Source organism: Rattus rattus, chromosome 8 (genome assembly GCF_011064425.1).
Source record: "Rattus rattus isolate New Zealand chromosome 8, Rrattus_CSIRO_v1, whole genome shotgun sequence".
Lineage (NCBI taxonomy): Eukaryota > Metazoa > Chordata > Mammalia > Rodentia > Muridae > Rattus > Rattus rattus.
Window position 1 is genome coordinate 88953009 of NC_046161.1, and position 23504 is coordinate 88976512.

Below are 23504 nucleotides of genomic sequence, written 5' to 3' on the forward strand. Positions count from 1 at the left end.
GGTGTGGACGGGCTGATGCCAATGCTCTCCTTCCCCTTTTATGTGCACTACGGGAGACGTTTTAGAGAGCTGTATCTTTCCCCATCCCTCCCCTATGTTATCTTGTATGATGATTTTGGAGAACACAGGTGTCTTACTTCAAAACAAAGGGAAGCATGGTCCTCCCTCTATGGTATATGTGAAGTTACAGAGAACACAGGGATTCTCAAACATTCAAAACTACGACGCAAGAATGGCTGATGATTCTGCCACCGCTTTTCAGTGGAAAAATAATTGCGCGGTGATAAAGCATTGAAGAGAAGCGAAAAAAATCACAATCAAAATGGCAGCTCAGAAGAACAGAGCAATCAAGGAGAACAAACGCTGGGTTCGCGTGGGGATTGATTGATACATAATAGGATCAATCGAACGTCAGAGACACTCGCTTAAGACAAAGCAAGCTCCCAAAGACTGATAACTCACGGTCCCTGAAAACAGGCACAATTCCCCACGGTAAGGATACATCCGAGAGGCTGTGCAACCACTCCCAACCACACTTAAAAGCAGAAGGGTGAGTGGAATCAGTGAAAGAAGCTAACTGTGGGTGCCATGAGTTCACGAGTCCCAAGTGTTCAGCATGTGGAGCATCTAACGGTGCTCCAACTAGAAACAGACATCAGTGAAACGCCTGACCTCACCTGTGAGAGCATCGGGAATTCCTGCATTTGTGGGACTTTACGTCAGCGTGCAGCCACCAGGCACAGGAGTCCCTAGTGGGACACTGGCAGCCATCAAAGAGATACATGGAGAAAACCAGCCTTAGGGACCAAGTGGCTGCCTTTACTGAGCAGCTATTTTGTTTGGTGTTTCTATATGCTACACCCGGCCGTGAGCACAATGGACACAGCGGTGAAGAGGTCAGGAGAAAGAGGAGGTGATGAGTAAGGTTGTACTGGCTTATCAGAAGGAGAATGGCAAGGTCCCTACAGATTGACAGTTCTTTTATGAACTTGAGGCCAAGAACTGATGTGCTCTGCTTGGCGAAGTGGCAGTCACAAGTAGGCTCTAAAGGCTTTGAAGCTGCAGGTACCTCATCAGTAAAGCTGGGACATTAATATGGGTCTAACAGAGCTGGGATGAGGGTCATGTGTGGCGATGGATTCCTGCATAGAATGTGGTTCTGATTGGGGTTTCCAGGTAAGGGAAGGACAATCCCCAACATGCAATATAAGCTTAGCTTAGAGCTCCCACATTAATCGCTGGTTTTTGTCAGGGAGTATTAAAGGCATACCAGGAGAAGAAGTTGTATATCATGGTTGTGAGGCTTGACCCCAGGGAACAGATAATGGGAGGGGGATGTTCTGGTGACTACACCCAAACCCACAGAGGAAAATATACCCAATTACAGTCTCCAGGACCTGAGACTAAACCGTCCTATTGCATCCAGGAAGCCCCTTTGCAGCCCGTGGCCTGAGAGCCCCAGTTCAATCCTAAGAACAAACCATAGAACAAAGGAAAGGAAGGCTTTTTTTAAATCAGAATATTGTCTGAGAGCCACCGTATTCTAAGACGCCATCCACGACTAGAGAGTACTGCGCCCCAGGTACAAAATGCTTCATGTCACCGTGTTTGATCACGCTATTTCTTCTACATGGCATATTCTCTACTCTGCTCTTGACATAGCCTTCGTGTCTCCTTCTGAGCTTCCTTTTCTAGGTAGATGCCTCTGTCGTGTCTCCACGGTGCTCGGCACATGAGTGAGTATGCAGCATCAGGCCCGAGTCTGGGAGGTGACTGACTCTCTCCATCAGGGAGCAGGTGCCTGGTCCAGAGTAGTTTTTATTAGCTGGCAGGGAAAAGTGCGTGGAGTCCCCTAATAGAGCACATTGAAACTATCTACCTGTGGCTAGTTTCCCTCGGTAGCTGTGAAATCCTTAAAAGCGGGGGTTTTGATGTTCAGTTTTCAATCTTCCACAGCCAGCACTTGGCTTTTACACTCTAATCCTAGTGTTGGAAATCTTTGCCAGGCGGATCTGGAGAAGGCTGGAGACCTCACTGCGGCAATGGCAGCCCATCCTGAGACGCAGACAGATCCAAAGCCTGTCAATAACTTCCTGTTGCTGCCCTATCCATGCTATCCTCAACTCCTTAGAACCATCCCTCCCCACAGAACACGTTTGCTTCTCTGTTCTTGGCAAGGCATTTGGTCCATGGCTGACAATGGAATAATCTGCTTCCTTCTGAATAAGAAACAGGATCTAGGAGACAGCCTGCTTTCTTCCCTCCCTCCTGGGATCCCCTTAGTGAGTTGCTAATGGTTTTGTGAAGCAGACTGGTGCGAACCCAGTGGCAGGAGTTGAGGGCCCTCAAGAATAAGAAGCCTCCACTACAGGGACTCTGGTCGCAGAACTGATTCCATTTTCCCTGTGGCTTTGCTATCTTTCTCCTCTATATATCTACATGGTTATTTCTGATGAGATATAGCATAGAAAAGGAGCAAATAGAGCAGAAACTAAGTTGTGATGTAAAAGGCCAGTCTAGCAACTCTATCCTCTGGTCACCCATTTGCTTGGGAGGCTGGTCTCTCTCTGGCCCTCATGGAAGTCAGGAACAGAGGAGCTTTAAAAGCAGCAAACTGCCAGTCACTCTGGTGACGACCTCACAGGGCTTGTTTTTGAGGGTTACGAGGAGCAGGCAAAATTGCCACTATCTAATAAAGGAAATCGATGACGCTTTCAGAGTACAACATCCTTGAGAGACTAGAAAGCTTACACAGGCATCTCTAAACTCTTACAAAAGGAGGCTGCGGAGGGCTCGAGAGAGCCAAAGGAAGTCATCACATTCAGCCTACACCACAGGACACATCTATTCCTCTTCATTTTCTGCAGGGTGAGAGAGTATTGTGTTTAAGAGTACGGCCCCTCGGTCTAGCCCTCCTGCCATCAGCCCCAGCCCTGCCATGGAACTTTGTGGAAATCATCTGCCTCCCAGAGTCCAGGTTTTCATAAATTTGTAACAGCTACCCCGAATTGTGGGAGAGGGAATTTAAAACAAGGTCATGTCACCATCAAACACGGGGCACGTGTTCAAAAGATACGTAGCTCTTAAGTTATTGCTTCTTAAACGATATGTCAGGAAGAGACTATTGGTCAGTTCATCCACCAAGCACTTTTACAACTGCCTTTTTATTTAATCCTCACTGGGACCCAGTGTGGGGATGTTAGTGTCCTAATTGCTCAAATGAAGAAGTGACAGCCGAAAATTGGTGTGACTTGCCCAGGGACACACAACTCTTTTGTAAAAGTTCCCCACTGAGCCATCGAATTCAGCAGAATTGAAGACAATTGCCATTTTTACAGATTCACTTTTAAGGCCTACTTGCACTGGTTTCTTTTTTTTTTTTTTTTTTTTTTTTTTTTTACAGAATTTTATACATTTATTTATTTTTTTTATGTTCTTTTTTTTTGTATTTTTTTTTATATTAACTTGAGTATTTCTTATGTACATTTGGCACTGGTTTCTTAAAGGAACAACCCTATTATTGACAGAGAATGGAGGGGTGTGGTTGGCATTATCCTTACGCCGAGCCAGTTAGTAAAGTCACAGCCTCTGGTATAATGACAAGCAAAAGATATATGTGATGGTAGTTAGCAAAGGTGACAGAGCCCCATTCTTGGGCTTGGTGCACACCCATGGTCAAAAAAAAATCTGTGAAAATGGGAGTTGTTTTCAGTCCTAGTAAGTCCCGAGGCTCAGTGGGGAGATTTTGCGAGAGAATTGTATGGTCCTGGGGAAGTCACACCAATTTTCATCCATGGCTTCATGAGGCCTAGGGGACCATTTCTATCTAGAAGAGTGGAGGGATTTGGGTTTGAACCTCAACTGCTCCAAACCCAGACATGTGACCTTAGCAGAGTCACTGTCGTCTCCTCTGAAATGATTCCATCTGCTCCTGAGGTGATCAGGAGCCTCAATGCAACCTAAGGGCTCAGCCCAAGGACCTTCCCATGATGCCTCTGTGAGAACATCTCACTTCTGGGTCACAAGTTTCCCAAACTGCCTTGTCTATGAAAAAAAAAAAAAACCAAACAAAGAAACAAATAAAACCCTTCAAAATAAAACAGAAATCCTTGTCTGTAAATGGTCTAAGCAATTCTCTTGCTGCCCTGTACACTGAGCTAGTATGTGGTATATTCAATAAGCTATAGTAATAATAATAATAATAATAATAATAACAACAACAACAATAATAATAATAAATTAAATATACTTAGTAAACTAGATAAATCATCCAAGTTGTGATTAAAAACAAGGGGGTGTAAATATGCTATTGACTGACATAATATCTCTATGTATTATGATTGAAATATGTTTGATTGATGTGTACGTTGGGTATTAAGAAGTGATCAAGTCAAAATGATTAAAATACCCAGCACTTAAAAAAAAAGGTTTAGATGTTGGTTTACAAACTGACTCAATTTTTTTCTTCTTAAGTGAACAGAAAGTCGCTGACTGCCTGCTGTTTTAATAACAAGGCCTAAATTACCCTGCCAGTTTCCCTGAGGATGCTAAGACTGGAATGGCATCAGGATTTAAACTCTGTTTTGTGGATTAAGGATTTGGAAACATGATGATTTTATTAAAATTCCTGCTAAATTTAGGAATCCCAATTCTTATTGGGAGACTAGTAACCACCTAGAAGTTTCACACTGAATACCTAGAGTTGAAAAGAAGCAAATCAGAGGTTTCCAGAAAGCACAAGCTTTGTGCCTTTTTTACCAAGACATTCCAGTCATTTCGTTGTCCCAATGTGGCCTCTGAGAATGTCACAGGAGGGTGGAAGGGACAGACATGGGCTTGGCCTAGACACTCTCTTTTCTTTCCGTAGCTGTGCATGCCTGGGTACCTCCAGCTCTTTCCATTCTCAGCTCTCAGGAGCTGAAGGAGCATCAGGTGTCCTAGGAAGTTGCTGGACTCCCATAAGCTTGGTATCTGGATGCTGGGATACTGGGGTTGGGGTGTGGAAGAATACAAAAGGAGTTCAAGGAACAGGTTTGAATGGGAATCATTCAGTGCTTTCTCTAAGATATGGTAACTTGGATTTGGGCACCAAAGGTCTAGTCTGCTACCAGAAGAAGCTACCATGGTACCTGGCTAAGCAGTGGCCATCTTGCACAATCAAACTGGGACAGTGGGTAAGGAAGGAGTTGGCTGCAGAGGTCAAGTGGAAGTCAGAGGGCGATCTGTGTAAGAGATTTAGATTTAATTTCAGGGCCAAAGAAGAGCCATATGTATGTGTTTCGAGAGGCCATGAAATACCCAGAGTGGATTTAAATGCTCATTTGAGAGCTAGGCCAGGCCCTAGGAGTCACTTTCAGAAGAGCAGAGCACTCCTTGGGTTAGAAGAGCTAACCCAAGATCAGTGTGTGCTCTGCTATACAAAGGAGTAGGGACCTCTATCCAGCACAATTCAGTCAGCTTTCCACATCTAGACAGACAGGTGCTTGACTCTGGCTTTGCCATCCCAAGTTCTTGGATGTGAGGTCTCACTCGCTGGGCCATCCCAAGTTTCATTTCACTTGAGGACCAGTCAAATGCAGTTTCTCTGGGAATGCTCCAAAGCCCATGGGCAGAGGCTATTGCTGTTATAGTCATTCATGTGTTTTCCTTCCTTGTACCACTCTACATGATAGGAACTTACTAAGCCCCTACTATGTACCAGACAGAACCTGGGGAAATGGGAGGCAGGGTCCTTACATCTTACTTCTAGGAAAGCCACAGTCACCCATCAACTTAAGGCTTGACAGGAACAACGAGGTAATTTATAGCACCAAGGACACTCGAAGGCTTTCTGGAGGGAGTGACTAGGGTTTGTTTTAATAACAGGGTTTTAACCATTGTTGTTATTATGTGTGTAAGGCCAACACATCAGGAGACAATTGCTGCTGGAGATGTTGCGATTCTCACAGGTTCCCCAGAGAAATGAGTGACCATACAGGAGCAGTGGTGCCACTCAAGAGGCAGAGGAAGGTCCAGATTAGGAATTTCAGAGGCCTCTAAGACACCGGAGCTGTGCACAAGGGTATGGTACCCATGTCTGGGTGACTGGGGGCATTCGGACATGTGTGAGAGACAGCTGTAGAAGGTTTACAGTGGAATGGTTGGTTTACATTTTACAGGGCAAGCAAAGCTCTAAATAGCAATGCTTCAAAACTCAGAAAATATAAGAGTTTGTACCATGCTATGGAATCAGCACAAAGCCACAGGTTAGAGGACAACTCCAATACAGCTCCCCCAGGGCTAGGTAAGTTCAAATGGTGTGACGTAGGTAGAAAGGATGTGATGTTCATCCAATCTCAGTTTGAACAACCTAGCAGCCTGGCATGACTCCGAGAGTTTGGACAAGGCTACTGGTGCCTGCTATGAGCACAGGCTTTAGAAAGGAGTGTTGGTGACAGGTGACCAGGACCATAAGAGAGTTCTTTGGTATATACAAAACAGTCCCCCATGGCTTGAGTGGAGAGAGTGAGTTCTCAGAATCCTGTCCCTTCATGGCTTCTCAGGATGAGCCCCTCCCTCAGCATCTGGGATCCTCATTGGGCAGGGCCAGGGGATGGTAGATGTAAGGTACAGACTGAGCAGCTGGACCCTAAGTGCAGACACTGCCTCCTCTGCTACCAATGGCTGGACCACGGGCAGGCTATGACACCTTTCTACAAAATGGGGGGAGGGGTGGGAGAGTAGAGGGGGACTATGGTTCTATCTCCTGAGGCTTTCCTGTATTGAGATGGTACCAGGGAGAGGCCTAGCAGAGCTCAGGGAATGTGGGCTATCTTTATTAGGCTTCTGAATGCTGGCTTCTTCTCATGAATACCTGAGAATCTGAATGTAGGCTCTGTCATCCATGCAACTAGCCCTCTAGAGAGCTAAGAAACACTGTTCTCCATCTTGCTCCTACTAGCCCTGTGAAGGGGAAGTGTTGCTCTCTCTTACCGGAGAGGGAGAGGAAGCTGGGGCTGGACAGGGACTCCCTGGGAATCTTATGGCCAGAGGCTGACCTTCTGTTGTATTGGATTGATCTGAGCCCTAAACTTCCAAAAGGATTCTTTGCCTTTCTGACTTGATTTTCTTTTCCCACCTTGTCAGTCAAGGCTCAGATTCTTCCTCTGTTGGAGGGAGGCAGGAGTTGGAGTCACTGAAGGGTCTGGGGTGAGGAGGGCATGCGATCTGAGCTACTTGTTGCTTGGAAGGGTCCCTGATGGGTTGGTTGGTTGCTGTCACTGTCTTTAAGTTCCCGATGATTTCAAAACGCCAGGCTCCTGGTTTCCATTGGCACCAGAGCCCACAAAATGACATGACTGGACCTCGTTGCCAGTTTTCATTGGTCATGCACTTTAACCTTTATAAGCTTCAGTTTCTTCATCTGTAGAATGGGAGCACTAACTGTCTCAAAGGGAGGCACCATAGCGTAATTACTAGGACTAAGGCTTTGAAGCCAGCTCTGATGTGATCCCAGCTCTGCTGCTTACTCCCCGGGGCAAGTCATTTCCTTCTCTCTATGTGAATTTACTCACGCAAACACCTAGTTCAGAGTCAATTATAGTGTTTATATGAGATAATAAATGCCAACCACTTAGCCCTGCGCCTGATATGCATAGGCACATACATTCCAAGTGTCTGAGTGTTAAATTATTTGCCTTTCTCTTTTTCCAATTAAAAACAATTACACACAGGAACCGTTTAAAAAGAAACACAACACAAACTCCGTGAACTCAATTACAAGTGTAAGGACTCCCCTCTCTTTTTTTATGACTGACCTCTCTGCCATTTGCTATATTTTATTTTAGCAACAGCGTTTTTACTACCTTTTAATTCCCACTAAAAGAGATAATTAACTACAAAGAGCACAGAAGGGAGGTGGCATGGACCTCTGGACCCAGATCTTTGCTTAAGCCTCAGACCACTCTCTTGCTGCTCCCTCTTTCTGGGATTCTAGCCCTTCTTCTACTCTCAGCTGCTAGGTGGCTCTGGAATGAAGATTTCTCATGTCTACTTTTGTAGAGAGTCTGTCTTTCTTTCATCTGATCCTGGCTCCTGAGAAAGAACGATTTACCTATTTATGTCCCAGCCTCATTCTAGAGTCAGATCAGTATGTCACACACTGAGGAAACACTCAATAATTATCTGTAAGGTAAGTGGTCATGTGCATGACTCAGAACAGGTGCATGTTTGCGCGCACACATGCACGCACATGTATTCTGCCATTACTGCTGTCCAACTTCAGCAATCTATTACTATCCTTACGATTCAGCACGCCTTGCCTATCTCTCATCCCCCTAGCACCTGCTCAACTGCTAAGTGACGGGCTGCCAGGCCTTAAAGTGGGCTGGATTCAAGACACCCCCGATACTGTGTGTGGAGGACGGGGTGGGTGCATGCATTGAAATTATTATCAACTACTTTGATGTTGGGAATATCCTCACATTCTTTGCCATATTTAGTTTCCTTAATTATTGTCAGTGAATGCCAGATGAAGTAACTCAAAATTTGTCTTGCCAACGACACATTTTCTCTAGTTTACAGGGAGCAGAGGGGATTTCCTCCTATCCCGGATCAGCGATGTAACTGCTGGTTTCTCTGTCTCATCCTGCAGACCTCAGAGTCACAGACAGCAGTAAGTGTTCCCAGGCTCATCCCAACAGCACTGGGAAGCTTCAGGCAGCTTCTTGCCCAACAGTCAGGCTTTTCTTAGGTCTAATTCCCTGGCTTTTCACTGAGAACAGGAGAACTCGTGCCTCCAGCACAGGGCGTGCTGAGAGGACTTGTCTAGCAGACCGGAGGATCCATGTCTACCTCACCCTGTGTGGTGTGGGGTCAAAAGCGTCTCCCAGAACAGGTTCTCTCACTTGCTCTGTATCCTGATCTGACTCTTCAACTTGTTTGCTACAGGCCTACCAAGTCGAGAGAGAAAGAGAGAGAGAGAGAGAGAGAGAGAGAGAGAGAGAGAGAGAGAGAGAGAGAGAATGATTGAAGGCAAGGTACCCAGCAGTTCTTTCACAGAGTAATTTCATATTTATCCATTCTAATGACAATAAAATTCTGGGTGGGCATATTGGCCATCCCTTTCACTTAAAAAAAAGTTGTTTCTCTTTTGGTTTTATGACATGCTGGTCCATGACTGGTTGTGAGAAGCCTCAGTTCTTCCCTGAAGATAACTTGAGAAGCTCTGGTTTAAATAGTACTTATCAAAATTAGTTCCTAAAACCTGCTTCAAAGGCCTTCAGTTCCAGCTTTAGAGCATCACAAAGTTTAAGCTGTATATCCAGGGTGCTTTTAGAGCCTACTAAACCTATACTATGGTTTAGATGGCTCCCAAGGCCAACATGTCTTCACTCCAGTCTGACGGCCATCAGACTCTCCCCTGAACTAATTACTATGAGAACCTCTTTACTTCTCTTTGTTTTTCTGTCCTTTACATGGGACACCATTATCCAAGTACAACTCTTTCAACTTCTCTTATGAGATGTTCCCTGTCCCAGACTTTGCTTTCTCTTCAGAATTCACTCATCACACAAGGCCCATCATTGTTTTTCTTGGATTTCTGTCTGTAGACTGCATGGGATGGTGGCTGGCTTTAGTTTCACCCCAAAACAAACAAACAAACAAACAAACAAACACTTGTAATGACTTCCTTTCCCAACCTCAGAAGATTGCATAAATAGACTCGGAAAACCCAATTCCAGATAATATTTGGCAAGAAATTCCCTCACATCTATGAGCCTTGGCCACACAGGATGATTCAAAGAAGATTCAAACCTTGTGACTGAACACATGCTGAGGAATTCTGTAGCTACTGGACAGTAGCATAGTGGAAATGAGACATCATAACAAGGGACCTCACATGAAGTTGTCCTCCCTTTCTTTCAGGACACAGGGTATAGTCTCATAAGTACCACAGATACAGGACAGGGTTCTTGTAACATCCTAGAATATGCCTTTCTGCTTCTGTAGGGCTACACATCTCTGTCCCTATTGCATTGGGGTTTTTAACCAGTAAAACAACAGTGGATAGTTCTGCATGGGAAATTTTAATGGTCTATGAGTGTTATGGAAAAACTCCAGACCTCAGTATTCCTGGGTAGAATGCAGGTGGAGGGAGCCGTTTTGCTGCTGAGGAGGACATTGTTGCTCCAGGGTTACTTTTAGATTTGGTCAAGATGGATAATGAAAAAGAAAGGACTTCATGAGTTGGAGCCGGGAATACCATAGAACAATGCACAGAGCTGCACCCAGAATTTAGATCCAGGGCCCCTAAACGAGCCTTCCTTCCCCACAGTACAGAACTTTAAACCTTTATCCATAAGATTGCATCAGTGCTGTGTAAAACTGATGGACAGTAGTGGGTTTCCTTCTTTCCCTTTCCAGAATAAACCTTCTTACAGGTTATCCTGCTCCTGGACTCTGTGCTGCATATTGTGTCTGTGTATAGCAAATACCATGTCCTCTTTGGATCACTGGTCTCTGAACAGTTTGCTCTAGACCTTGTGGGCACCATAGCTTTAGGTGGTAATTTGAGTAACTTTTGAAGATCCCAGGGAAGACACAGATGTATTTTATAGTCACAGAGAAGAGGTCACTTGCGATAAAGAGATGTCTTTAGGGACTGGATTATCGCCTGTGGCTTTGGGTTTGGTTTGTGGCCTGATCAGTGGAGCGTGGATGAATGTGACAGCAGACAGTTCTGTGTAGAAGCTCTGTGAGGCAATGCATGTTTCTATTCACTCTTGCTAGTTTCTGTATCTGTTCCCCCCAAAAAACACCCATATGCACCAGATAGGCTATTGAACAGTGAAGTTTCTAGAATAAGAAGATGGACTAGAAAGTCCCCCTGTGACCCGGAGTCAATACCAAGTTTGAAAAAAGGCTAAGTATCCTGCCCCCAGAAGGAGCTACTAGAATGGGTTGACAGTGGTTTGGAGAGAATGCTGGGAGAGAAGGGAGGTGTCAGTGGACTTTGGTAGAGCAGGAAGGTCAAGATCCTAACCCATGTGGAGATGGATCTAGGGCAAGCTGGCTAAAATTCTCATTTGTCTGTTAGGGAGACAGCCTGGTGAATCTGAATGAGCAGACATGAAGATGATGTTAAGGGATATTTGTGAATGTATGGTACCAGAGTGCTGTGGGCACCTCTTATTCTGTAGGGTGATCCTGGCTTGCTTTTAGCTTGTCTTGAGGCTCTTCTCCCATGGGCTGAGGGAAGAAGGTTGGAGCTTTCCTGAAGTTGCCTCCCAAAGTCCAAGGCTCAAAGGAGACAGATAAGGAGTCCCCTGGAAAGTTCTCTTGAGTTTTCTTCACACTTTGCTGCATTCTTGTCACACATATTGATTTAGAGTTAATTACAAATACAAGTGAATGCTGATTTGGAGTCAGGCTAGGCCATATAGCATCTTCCACCCTTGGACTGCATTGTCTAGCATGTTAGTTTCTATTTATTCACTTATCTTTGCAGACAGAATGCTGGGGTGGGGGATGTCAGTGGACTTTGGTGGAACTAGAAGGTTAAGATCCAAATCCTAGTGGATATGAATCCAGCTCAAGCTTGCTAAAGATTCTCACCGATCTGTTAAGGAGGCAGTATGGGAGGTCTGAATCAGTACTGTGTGTGTGTGTGTGTGTGTGTGTGTGTGTGTGTGTGTGTGTGTGTGTGTGAATGGAGATGTCAGGGGTCAACCTCAAGTATTCCTCAGGAACTAAACACTTTGTGTGTGTGTGTGTGTGTGTGTGTGTGTGTGTGTGTGTGTGTGTGTGTGTGTGAATGGAGATGTCAGGGGTCATGTCAAGTATTCCTCAGGAACTAAACACGTGTGTGTGTGTGTGTGTGTGTGTGTGTGTGTGTGTGTGTGGAGTGTGTGTGTTGGTTTTTTGACAGAGTCTCACATTGTCATAGTGTTTAAACAAGTTGGCCAGAGGGATCCACTGGTCCCAGTTTCCCCAACACTGGGATATTAAATGTGTTGCACTATATGACCCTACTTCACACGGGTTCTGAGAGTTGAACTTAGATCCTCACACTTGCATAGCAAATGGTTTACCAGCCCCTTGTGATTGTCCATTTGTCTACAACTGTGGACTACAGCCAATCAAAAGTCCCAGAAGAGCATGGGTTGTGTCCATTTTGTTACCTTTCAAATCTCCAAAGTAGGACCAATTGCTAGGACACAACAGGTTTTCACTAAGTGTTTCAGAAATGAATTGCAGGGACGGCACACATTAGAAAAGGTGTCAATGCCTGCAGGGACTCCCTGGCCTGGTTGCAATGGTCAGTCTCTCTTCCCTTTGTGCTTGATGTAGACTTCCTAGCCCATTCCAGTCCTTCTGAATTGAAGATGATGCCATTCTGCTTGACTGGCTTTGTCTTTATCCAGTACGCTGTCTTTCAGGGATCCACACATATCTGCCCAGACCTTAGGCAGGTTCTGCAGTGGCCATCCTGGCTCAAGCACCTGAGATCCCTTGTCCCGGTCCCAGCAGCCACTGGCCTTCTATGTGTTGCACAACGAAACCCTCTGTTCTGCACAGATCTGTCACTCTGGGATGAGTGTTTCAGTTCTCCAAGAGTGTACTCTTGTGAGTGTGGGCACCACCGTGGTTCAACCCATAATAGCCCTTTTCTTCCTTTCCCTCTGGTTCCACACCGTATGGAAGGCAAGAGCAGCAGCAGCCGACACAGAAGAGACCCATATGTTGCTCATTCCGGGGCCTTGAGCTTCTGCCTTCTCTTCAGCCTTTGTGTAAGCATTTGCCTCCACCCTCAAGCTTCTTCAACAGAACAGGCTCAATTCTGAAGAGATGCAGGTACTTCTGGGCAGCCCTGATGAAAGATGCTTCTCCCAAAGGGGAAATCATCAACTCAGCCAACCAGGGTACTTTCTTGTGGATTTATAGAAATGCTTCTCTCTCATGCCCAATAAACATGAGCATTTTCAGGCAATTTTCTTATCTTGGGAAAAATGTATTATTGGTATAAGACGGAGCATCTGTTCTTTGAGAATATTTACTTTTATGTCTCTGAATAGCATTTCCAATGGAGGAATATGGTTTTTCATGCATGCATTTTCCAGCCCTTTGAAAAGATGGCTTATGTATGTTTTGTCACCTTCTAGTCTTATAAATCTCATTAGTTTATCAGTTGCACACAACTTTAAGATCTAATTTTACATAGAAAGACTTTGACTCTGAGTGGCCCAAGAGCATGGAACTTCACATTTCATTGGACAGTAGTCTCAAGTTAGAGTCAAATTCTCATGTCTTGGAAAAATACGTCCCAAGCCACAGTCTACAGAATAGGAGACTCTAGTGTGCACATGTGGGGTGCTGGGAGATGCAGCTTCTGGGGGCAATGCTGAGCCCTCAGAAAAGGTTAGGAAGGTGCTTGGTAACTTATCTCAGGCCTCAAAGCCTTTGGACTTCGGGCTAGTTCACACACTCCTGAGAAAGTAAGAAGTTAAACACTGTGGAGAGTTAATATTCATGAGTGCTGTGAAAACAAAACTAGAACCATGACAGTGCCTGATAAGAACCAGCCTACAGGACTCCAGGACTCCGCCAAACACATTTGCATATTCCTCAATGAAGGAGCATCATGCATCCGGTGAGGTTTTATGATGTGGGAGAATATGCCAGAAGTAAGAAAGATCGTAAGGTGCATGTGGCAGAATAGAAGAAAGCACAATGATGGTAATGTGGCATTGTTAAATTATGGTTATATCAATGAATAGTCTAGTAAGGGCACCAGTGGAAGGGGAAGTCCTTGGTCCTGCCAAGACTGAACCCCCAGTGAACGTGATTGTTGGGGGGGAGGGTGGTAATGGGGGGAGGATGGGGAGGGGAAGCCCATATAGAAGGGGAGGGGGAGGGATTAGGGGGATGTTGGCCTGGAAACCAGGAAGGGGAATAACAATCGAAATGTAAATAAGAAATACTCAAGTTAATAAAAAGAATTATGGCTATATTTTATTATTTATTATTAGCATTATCATTAATATTATTTTATCTGTATGAATGAGTTTATGACGGTGTAATTGTGTGTATATGTGAGTGTATACAGTGTTTTGTGTGTGTGTGAAAGAGGACTCAGTTGTGCTCATCCCTGTGGAGGTTAGAGGATAACTTCATGTCAGTCTTTGCTGTCACCTCGTCTGAGGTTCTGCTGCTCTGTCCTCCAATCTAGCTGGCATGCAAGCTCTCGGGGACGCTTCCATGTCCACTTTGCATCTCCTGCAGGAGCTTTGGAACTACAGACTAAGCCCTACTGCACCCCAGTATATAGGTTCTGGCGAGCCAGACTTCTGTCCTCATTCCTGCACAGCAATTATTTACTTACTGAGCAATCTCCCCTGCCCAACTGCAGGAAAATTTTGAGGGGGTTATTACTCTTTCATTTGTTTAATCTTTAAAAAATGATCATAAACTCTTTAAGTAAAGATAACATCAAAAGTTATGGTGGCCCAAATGCCACTTCCCTTGAAGTTTCTGGTAGGTTGATGTCATTATGCAGGTGAAGGCAGACAAGATAAAATGAGGCCTCTCACTGGATGAGAAGGAAGAGGGACAGGAGCAGAGGTTTTAGAAGAAGAGGGAGAAGCAGGAGAGAAGGAGCTAGGAGAATCAAATGGAAATGGAGAAGGATGACCCAGATCCGGGTGGTCTTGATTGCCAAGGTAGTTGGGATGGATTTCAGTAGGCAAATTTATCTTATCTAGGTGGGAGGTTTATATCCTTATCAATTGGCTGTGAGTTTATTGTGCAGATTGAGAATTTAACATGTAAATCTGATTGCTGGGTTGCAGTTTGTTGAGTCTTGCTTTCACTGGATTGTTGGGAGTGGGAGCAGAGTCTGTGGCAGGGAGCCTCAGTAGGCCAGCCCATGCTGGACTTCTAGAACCCTGATTTTACCCGGTAGCTGTTATCAGGTTTGCAGCTAGTAGGGAGCCCATATGGTCCCATGAGTGCCAGAACTAACTCAAGAGACAAGTGTGGCAAGGTGTCACGCTGAAACGGTTGGTGGACAGCCCGGGTCAGAGAGTACTTGGGGGCAGAGTGGAGCTACTGAGATAAATTAACGCTGGTTCCTATGGTTCAACAGAGCCAGAACTAGCAAGAGAGTGACCACCCCGGTACTCGAGGGAACTGGTTGCACCATTTTTTAAAAAAAACTGAAACAGGTTCCCCTAGAATGCACAGCATATAATATTTACCCAAGAAACATCCTTCTCCTATGATCACAGGTGTCTGTGTCCCGTCTTTGTCACAAGACCCCACTGGCATATGTGACTGCCACTGATGGGGCACTTTGGGATTTGATATTGTGTGTCTTATAATAATCAGTTTGGATACTTCAGTTAGGGGCTGAAGTTCAAAAGCTCATAGTCTGACAGGGAAAAACATACTGTCAGCATTTGCTTCTGGCTGATGGCCCAGAAGAAAGGCTCCTTTGCCCAAGGAGGTCATGGCAGGTGGGAGATCCCGTTGTCATTAATAAAGCCTCCCAGCAGGGAGACAAGGCTCCTACTCCTCACAGCCCCAGACCTACCTATGGGAACCTGGTTGCTATGATTCAGGGATTCAGAGTCTCAGACCAGAGACAGACACTGGCAATGGGGACACAGAGGGTATCAAAGTCATCCTGGCATCTGTCCTTGGCCAGAGACTTTGACATTAAAGTGAGACAAATGAAGCTTGTTTTAAACTCTGCCTAAGGCAAGGTAATTAGGTCATGGTGGCAGTACCCTCCTAAGAGATTAGGCATTTTATTATGGGCTAGGTTAGGGTTAGAAGAAGGAAAGCAGGATTAAATCACAGGACTCAGTCAGTGTCCAGGAGAGTGGGTCATTATCAGGTAGTCCAACCTCCGTGTCTCTCTCAGCCACAGGTTGCTCTTACAGGCTCCTATTTCCCTCTCATCTCCCTACTGTGTTGTGCTACAGCATAAGGCCTTCAGCAGATGCCAACCTGATGCTCGCACCTTATCTGGTACTTTCGATACTCTAGAACTGTGCGTAAAAACAAACCTTTCCTTCTGTGATTGATCCAGCCTCAGCTCTCCATATAGCTACACAATGTAGTCTAAGAAAAGCAGGGAGGAAGGAGCTTCCTTGTTGAAGCCCCCTTTCTTTCCCATTGGGAGCGAGGAGAACTTGGTTATCACATCTTACAGGATCCTTCTGAAAGGATCTAGGAGTTCTACTCTTATTAACTGTCTACCTCTGAAGCCCCATTGAAAACTAATAGGCAATAACTTTTTTTTTTTTTTTTTTTTTACAAATTCCTCAACCACATGGTGGATGTCTGGCCCCTTCTGTCATAAAGCAGTATGTGTTGGGTAGGTGCAAACAAATTCCTAGAGGACACAACAACTAATTAGCAAGCCCTCCTGTGGGTTGCTTTCCTACCACCGCTTCCCAGCCCTGCACCTTCCCCAGTCCCTCAGAGCACCTAGCTATCTTCATTCACCTTTAGAGCTCAATTCTAATGCTGTCTCCTGGGCGAAGCCTTTCTAATGCTGGTCACATTCCCTGGACAGCTGAGCACAGGGGCAAGCGCCTTCCATCTCAACTATCACAGTCTGGATGCACTTGTCACTATCCTGGCCACTCTGTGTGGTCACAGTCTTGCCTGCCCCTCACCTCACCACTGCAGGTCATGGTGTCCAGGGGTTCATTACTGGCTGGACATTAAGCAAGCTCTGAGGACATTTTCTTGCGCATTGAGAGCTTTCTAATTGATCCCAGACCACAGCTGACCCTCTGCATGGTAGGGTGGCATCAGAGCTCTGAAGGTCACATCACCCATCAATGCAAATCCACTCCATCTACTAAGAGCCCATGTGGAAGATATGGGGAGACTTATGGCTCATTCTACCTACTTCAGATGAAGAAAGTGTAGGAAGAAGAGATCTGGCCTGCCTGCTACTTGGGCCATAATCGTCAGAAACTGAGTCTGACTGGTGTACAGACAGCATGACCTCAAAGCTGGCTGGGCTAATTACCTCTTGACAACAGAGAGCAAGGAGGAAGCTAATGTCCTTTTCAGGGTCCCTTATGCACGCTATCAGCACATATGCTATCCATCTGGGAAAGGCATTGGCAGGAGGCTCACTTCACCCTGACACACTTAAGGCTGAGACGTCCAAAGTAGTACAGCCAGCAGGCTAGACTAAGAGGCTGGTCAGACTCCCCAGATACGTTAGTGGCTTCTCTTCATTCCAGGCTTGCTTTCTGTTATTAGTAGTATTACTTTAGTCATTCCCACATGCACAGTTCTTCCTTGTGACAGCCTCCTGGTAAAGGTTGATATTAGCCTCATTTTGCAGATACCACACTGGAGGGCTCAGAGTGACTAATTGGCTAGTCCAGTGCTCTGGAGTCAAAGTGTGGTAGGCCCTGAACTTGAACTCAGGTTTTTCTGATGTAAGAGGCAGAACTCTGTTCCTACCAACTTCCTATGGGGCAGCATCCAGTGGACTAGATCTGTATGAAAGAACTTACAGGCTATGTCGGTGGAAACCACAGTCTGGTGACTATGTGACTCAGGCAGTTTCACAAACAGGGATCTAATGATCTGATTCTAGTCATGGTTTCTCCTCTTTAGCATCTCACATGCGTGTCCTTGTCTAAGCCCTTTCCCTTTGTGGTTCCCAAGAGGTCACTTAAGGAGTCTGATGGATATCTGTACCTGTAAACGCTGAATGAAGCAGATCCCAGTAGTGGGCTTACAGGGAGGAGTGACACTTCCCCCTCCCACCATCCTGGAGGCCAACGTCTTTCCTGAAAACTGCCTTGTGCAATGATACCATGCAGTGGCTCTGAGCGCACATTCTCCATTTGCACTGCTCTGCTGCAGCGCTCCAAAGATAACAGTGCCTTGCATTTCCTCTGAAGCATCACAGAGGACCAGGCCGGAGAGCCTAGTATCCAAGATGGCGGTGGCCTGGATATCATGAACCCTGTGGAAAAATCTTAACCTCCGTGTCCTCCTCTATAAATGTGTAAGCATCTTTTAGGATGTGTTAAAGAGTACCTGGCCCTTAGGTGCCACTTGGCAAATAGTGATTACCCAGACAGCAGTAGCTATCGTTGTTGTTTTCAATATTGTGTACTGTGGCCATCCACCCCTCCCCCAAGGGCTGAGATTATTGGCCCATTTCTTCCAAACACAGGGGCCAGGTAGAGCATGCTACTTTGATCCAGCAGGTCTTTAAGCACATTAGGATGCCACCGAGTAGGTAAACCAGCATCCCTTACAGAGCCATTTGTTGCACCTTAATGATCGGCTATGTCAGAGATGTCAAAACAGGTCGTTATTCATAGCGGAGTGCCCCATGAGGCCCACAGCCAGAGCAAGCTGCTCGCCTGGCAGCTCTCAGCCGAAGCAAAGCTCAGGGTCACCCTCGAGCAGCCAGCCGCGCTCAGGCCTTTGCTAGTTATTTGGGACAAAATTGCCCATTGTGGTTTTAAAAATCAGAGCAAAAGGAACGCAGATGAGCTACTGTTTGCTGAGCATGCTCTGTGGTTCTGTGCAAGGTGCCTTCTATTTGATCCTGGAGAGTTTAAATGAAGGAAGCCAAGGCTAGATGGGAGTAGCCTTCCAGTTCAGAGTAGTGACAGCTAAATTGGGACTGTGTCCCACTCTCTGGGACAGTGTTGCTTTCCCATTGCCTCTCCCTTGATTCTACTCTTTATCACCAACATTCGGGGTATGCTGATCAATCTATGTATTCTATGTATTCTACCAATCTGTGTATTCTATGGGGTGTGTTTATTTGTGGGGCATCCCTTATTTGCCCGATCTTAATCAAAGCATTGTTTGCACCATGATTTAAATATGGCAAAGTATTTCTACAAAGCAATCTCTTTTGGTCATAACAATCCGATAAAAAATAGTTTGGCCAAGAATTATGATTCATAATTTATTGTTGAGGAGACCAAATCGAGGGCAGAGAAATGGCTGAAACAAATCCTGTGACCAGATAGGAGTGAAGCTAATCTTTGAGTCCAGTCCACATTCCATGTCCAGCTCAGTAATCAATAGCTTGTGTTTGACCCCTGTGCCCTCTATCTTCTAGGGCTCCAAAGCTTTTCCATGCGGGGGTTAGGGTGCATTGCGTGGCAAAGAGAGGAACAGGGATGGTATTGGAGGAAGATTGTAGAAAGACTGAAGGTTAGACAGAGATGAGTGGAGAGTAGGTTATGGGCCCAAAGAGGAGAGTGAAAGGTCAGGGGAAGCCCAGGGGCAGAGGAGAAAGAAAGTGGGTCTAGAAGATAAAGGGACTGATTACCTGGAGATGAGCTTCAAATAAGCTAGGTGCCACTCTGATGAATGGAAAGGAAGGGAGGGGATTTTCATGGTCTTTGTAGGCTATTTACATAATACAGTAAGCTATTTCTACCTATGGTGACAATGGACAATACAAGCTTTATAGAGGGGTTAGGAAGCTTTATCCTCCTCCCCCTGCTCACCTCTCCATAGAAAGTGAATATTTAGATTTCAAGAGACAGGTGGTCTCTGTCCTCAGCAATACTGTTTCAGGGCATCTATATGCTACCTGTGAGGAATGGGGCTGTGTCCCAGGGAACCTCTCAGCACCCAGGTTTGAATTTCTTACAATGCTTGTGTGCTATAAAATATTATTCTTTTGATATTTTTGATAACCATTTAAAAATATAAAAATACATTACTTTTTAGTAATCACAAAAACACGTGATTCCCTAGACTTACCGATGGGCTACAGTTTTCGGAACCCTGGCTTAATCCATTATTACTGAAGGAGGCATTTGCATTTTAAGAGGGGATTATTCCTTTAAAAAGAGTCAATATGTAATGGGGGGCATTCCTGACACCCACCATACTATGAAGGAGAAGCTGGGAGCATTCCTTTACTCTGTGTTCCTGCCAGAGCCTGGTGTATCAGCACCATACCATCACCACCCACTTTAACAGACCGAGTGCCATCTTCTCAGTTCTGAAAGACTTGGCTCTAGGAGCAGGTCTGGACATCTCACTGGGCCCATCATCCACGATTTTGAATCACTTTCCTTCAGCAAATAAAACTTAAACAAGCTCTTCGTTATTAATCTGAGTTTTAGAAGGGGCAGAGATGAAGCCAGCTGGTCCCTTGCTGGGCTTTATTCTCTCATGTTTGGGCCTGTGGGGGACACTAGTGACAGACACATGACAGGAGTTTGAGGTATATCTTGGACAAGGCTTCAGACCACCCCAGTGCAACTTTGTCTCCCAGTTATGAAGCCTTCAGATAAAACTACAGATCTAACCTCCTTTCCTGCCAAGCACGCTAAGTTTGTTTTGGAATAAATAATTGGCTTTAGCAACGTACACTCATAAATAATCATTCTTGTTAGCCGGTCTCCATGCACTCAACCTTCACCTTGGTGGTGAGTGAAACCATTCCTCCCTGAGATCCGTGATAAGACCATTGACACAGGAAAGTCTCTGGGGCTTCTTGACCTCAGAATGACAATGAAGTCTTTCTTCCATGATCTCAACCCCTTTGGTCAGTCTAGTCTTCCTCCTCTGTGCCTGGCCACACTGTGGTCCCTTCTCCTTTCCCAACAACTGGTAGGACCCATAACAACCTTCTCTTCAGTGCTCAAAGCCATGTATTGATCTAGATTTGAACCAGGCCCCGGCCTGCCTGTTTCAAATTCAGAGCTTCATTTGCACTTATTATGGTCCCCATACCACGTCCTTCATCCTCAGTGTGCCATTGTTCCCAAGGCTAGGAGTTCTACTTGGTCATATCCAAGCAGATTAGGTCTTTGTAGGTCCTGCCTTGATAATGAGGTGGCCAGGAAAATATTACTCTAAGAACATCTTCTGCATCATTTTGTGTGTGTGTGTGTGTGTGTGTGTGTGTGTGTGTGTGCACTTCAGTTCTCTCTAATGAGGCAACTAAAATAGGAGAATGAATACCAACCAGCAGCTTTTCTTCCACCATCTTTACAGTGGAAGTGTTATAGACACATTCTGGTGGCCTTGATTGTGTCTTCTGCATGATCTTATTTAAAATGAAGTCTATCCTGTTGTAAAATTTTTTTCTTCCCAATTCAGGGTTTCTACCCCACCTTTGACCATTTAGTTCCCGATAAAAGGCACACAAAACCTTTATATTTACAATAATATGCCTTAAACAGCACAAGAGCTGGGCAGATATCTATGCTCTATGCGATTAGAATCTACTTTCCTATTAATAACCCTAAGGTATTACATACTATGTTTCATCTACGCTGCTCTTAACTCCAACTGCCCTCAGGGATGTTTTCAAGACTCACCTAACCCATGGTGGCTTCTCCTCCATTCACCTTCTTCTTCCCCTTGTGGTTCTCCTCTGACCTTAAGCCTGGGAATCCTCAATTCCACTATGTCTCTTCTTCCCATCTATTGGCTGTCAGCATCTATATTTACCAGTCAGAAATAACTTAGGGGCAATGTCACATAGCATTGGGTCTATGTGGGGACTCTCATCTCAGGGCAACCAGGTTTTGGGTGCCTACACTTAGCATTACAATACACAGAAAAAAGACCAAACCTCAACACTATCCACCCGTAGAAATCAGACCTTCTCTAGTCTTACTAAGTCTGGACCTGCATTTTATCCAGGTACCTGCATGATCTGTGAGGAGCACCCCCTTCCCAAATGTCATATTTTCTTCCCCTTGAGAACCAGCCTGATGAAACGGGAACATCTGGGATGATTTGGTGCACCTGCAGAATCCTCCAAACCCCAGAGAACACAGAGACTGCATCCAACTGCATGGCTTCATCTCTCTTCCTTTTGTTTGAATAGGATCCATCATCATGAAGGTTTGAAGAAAAGGTGTTGTCTGAGCCCACGGAGAAACTTGCAGTCGAGCTGGGTGAAGTGCTGAGAGGGTCATGCCTAATATCCTGGAGACCTCTGCTCCGGGATGGGGGAGTCTCTTGGGGATTTCAGAGCTGACTCTGCAACCTGGGAAGCCTAAATCCATTTGTCTGGTTGCCTGGACAATTACAAGTCCAGGGGACAAATAGTGATGGGCCACCAGGAAGGCCCATCTCCAATGCTGTCTTTTGTAGGCTATCATCTTGCCTGAAGGGAAAGTGAAGTAGTGGGGTTTGGGTCTCACTTGGCAGGACCAGGTAGAAAGTATATAACCTGGCATGCAGGTTAAGGAGGACAATGCTATCAGTCTGAGAACCAAGGAAGCAGAAAGAATTATAAACAAAAGCATGGGCAAGGACAGCATTTCTACAAACAACAGGCGAAATGAAATCAAATATACAAAACCTCCAGACTGACAACTGAACAAGAAATGAGGGACAGAATGATGCCCAAGTGAGGGGTCCACACGGTCCTATGGCTTAGTTCCATCCCCGTGGTGCCACAGTGCTGTTCCTGCCACCACCCCTGACAGGCTTCACTCTACCCTTTGGATTCTCTCACTCATGAGTGGGTATTTGTTGAGACCTGCACAGCTTAGGTATTAGCCTAACTGGGCCAACAGGGAATGAAGAAATGACAGATTACCACACACCGAGTGCGTGGGTCGTGCACTCTGATGGAGACATACCAGCCGCAGAGGTCACCAGAGACTCGGTGTGTTTACTTTATACATCTGTGTCAGGGAAATGGGTTTATTGCATGCAGCTGAGCAAAGGGGCTGGTTTAGCTATTCTCTGTGGGGAGGGGATTGTCTTGGTATTGCAGGTGTAGGCTGTTAATATCAAGGAAGAGGGAACTACTATTGACACTTCCTACAAACACTGCCAACATCTGCACAAGGACGAGGGCAGACGAAGGCTCTGCCTTTCCCTTGATCCTGACCTGGGGAAGGCTTGGCTGTTCCTGTGGGTCTGAGGTATTGGGGTGCTCTCTATGGCCATGCTCATGGTGACAATATATATTGACTCAGCATTAATCTGCTCCCCACAGGTGTGGATCCTGCTTCATGTCCTCTTAGAACACCCAGGCCAACCACATTCCAGCCAACAACAGAGGGAAACGACACACCAAGATGACCGTAGTCCATGCATCTTGCAGGAGAGGCATGGTACCACCAGCCTGCCTCTGTCCTATGTGTGCTTCGCCATATTGTCCTTCATCCCACAATTGGATGTGACTCTAAGGACATCACTTTCCCAGCTGCTGGGTAAAACAAAGGCGGCAGTTTATGCTTCTTCCCGGTACAAGCACAAAAGGGAACGTTCCCACTAGTAAAGCCTGTTGACCTGGTGTGAGCTGCCCCTTTCACTTGTCCATGTTACTGCCTCGGAGGCGCATGCCTGGGCTCCTGTTTTGCAAACAAACCCTTCCTTCCTCCTCTTGCTGCCAGCTGCCGATCCCTGGTAAGTCCCCGGTGCACACTCTGGGGAGCGAAGCTAACATGTGAGTCTTTTGTCTTTGTGCAAGTGATTGAAAATTCAATGTCAGAAGCTGTGAGAGGCAGTCCTGCCTTCAAGGAATCCATGTG

The 23504-nt window shown here is 45.6% G+C and overlaps 1 protein-coding gene across 1 annotated transcript in view; it reads right to left on the reverse strand.

Moving 5' to 3' along the window:
- The window catches only part of Clstn2 (calsyntenin 2), a 131980-nt gene that overhangs the window by 90959 nt on the left and 17517 nt on the right, over positions 1 to 23504 (reverse strand). The gene's annotated exons all lie outside the window — the stretch shown is intronic.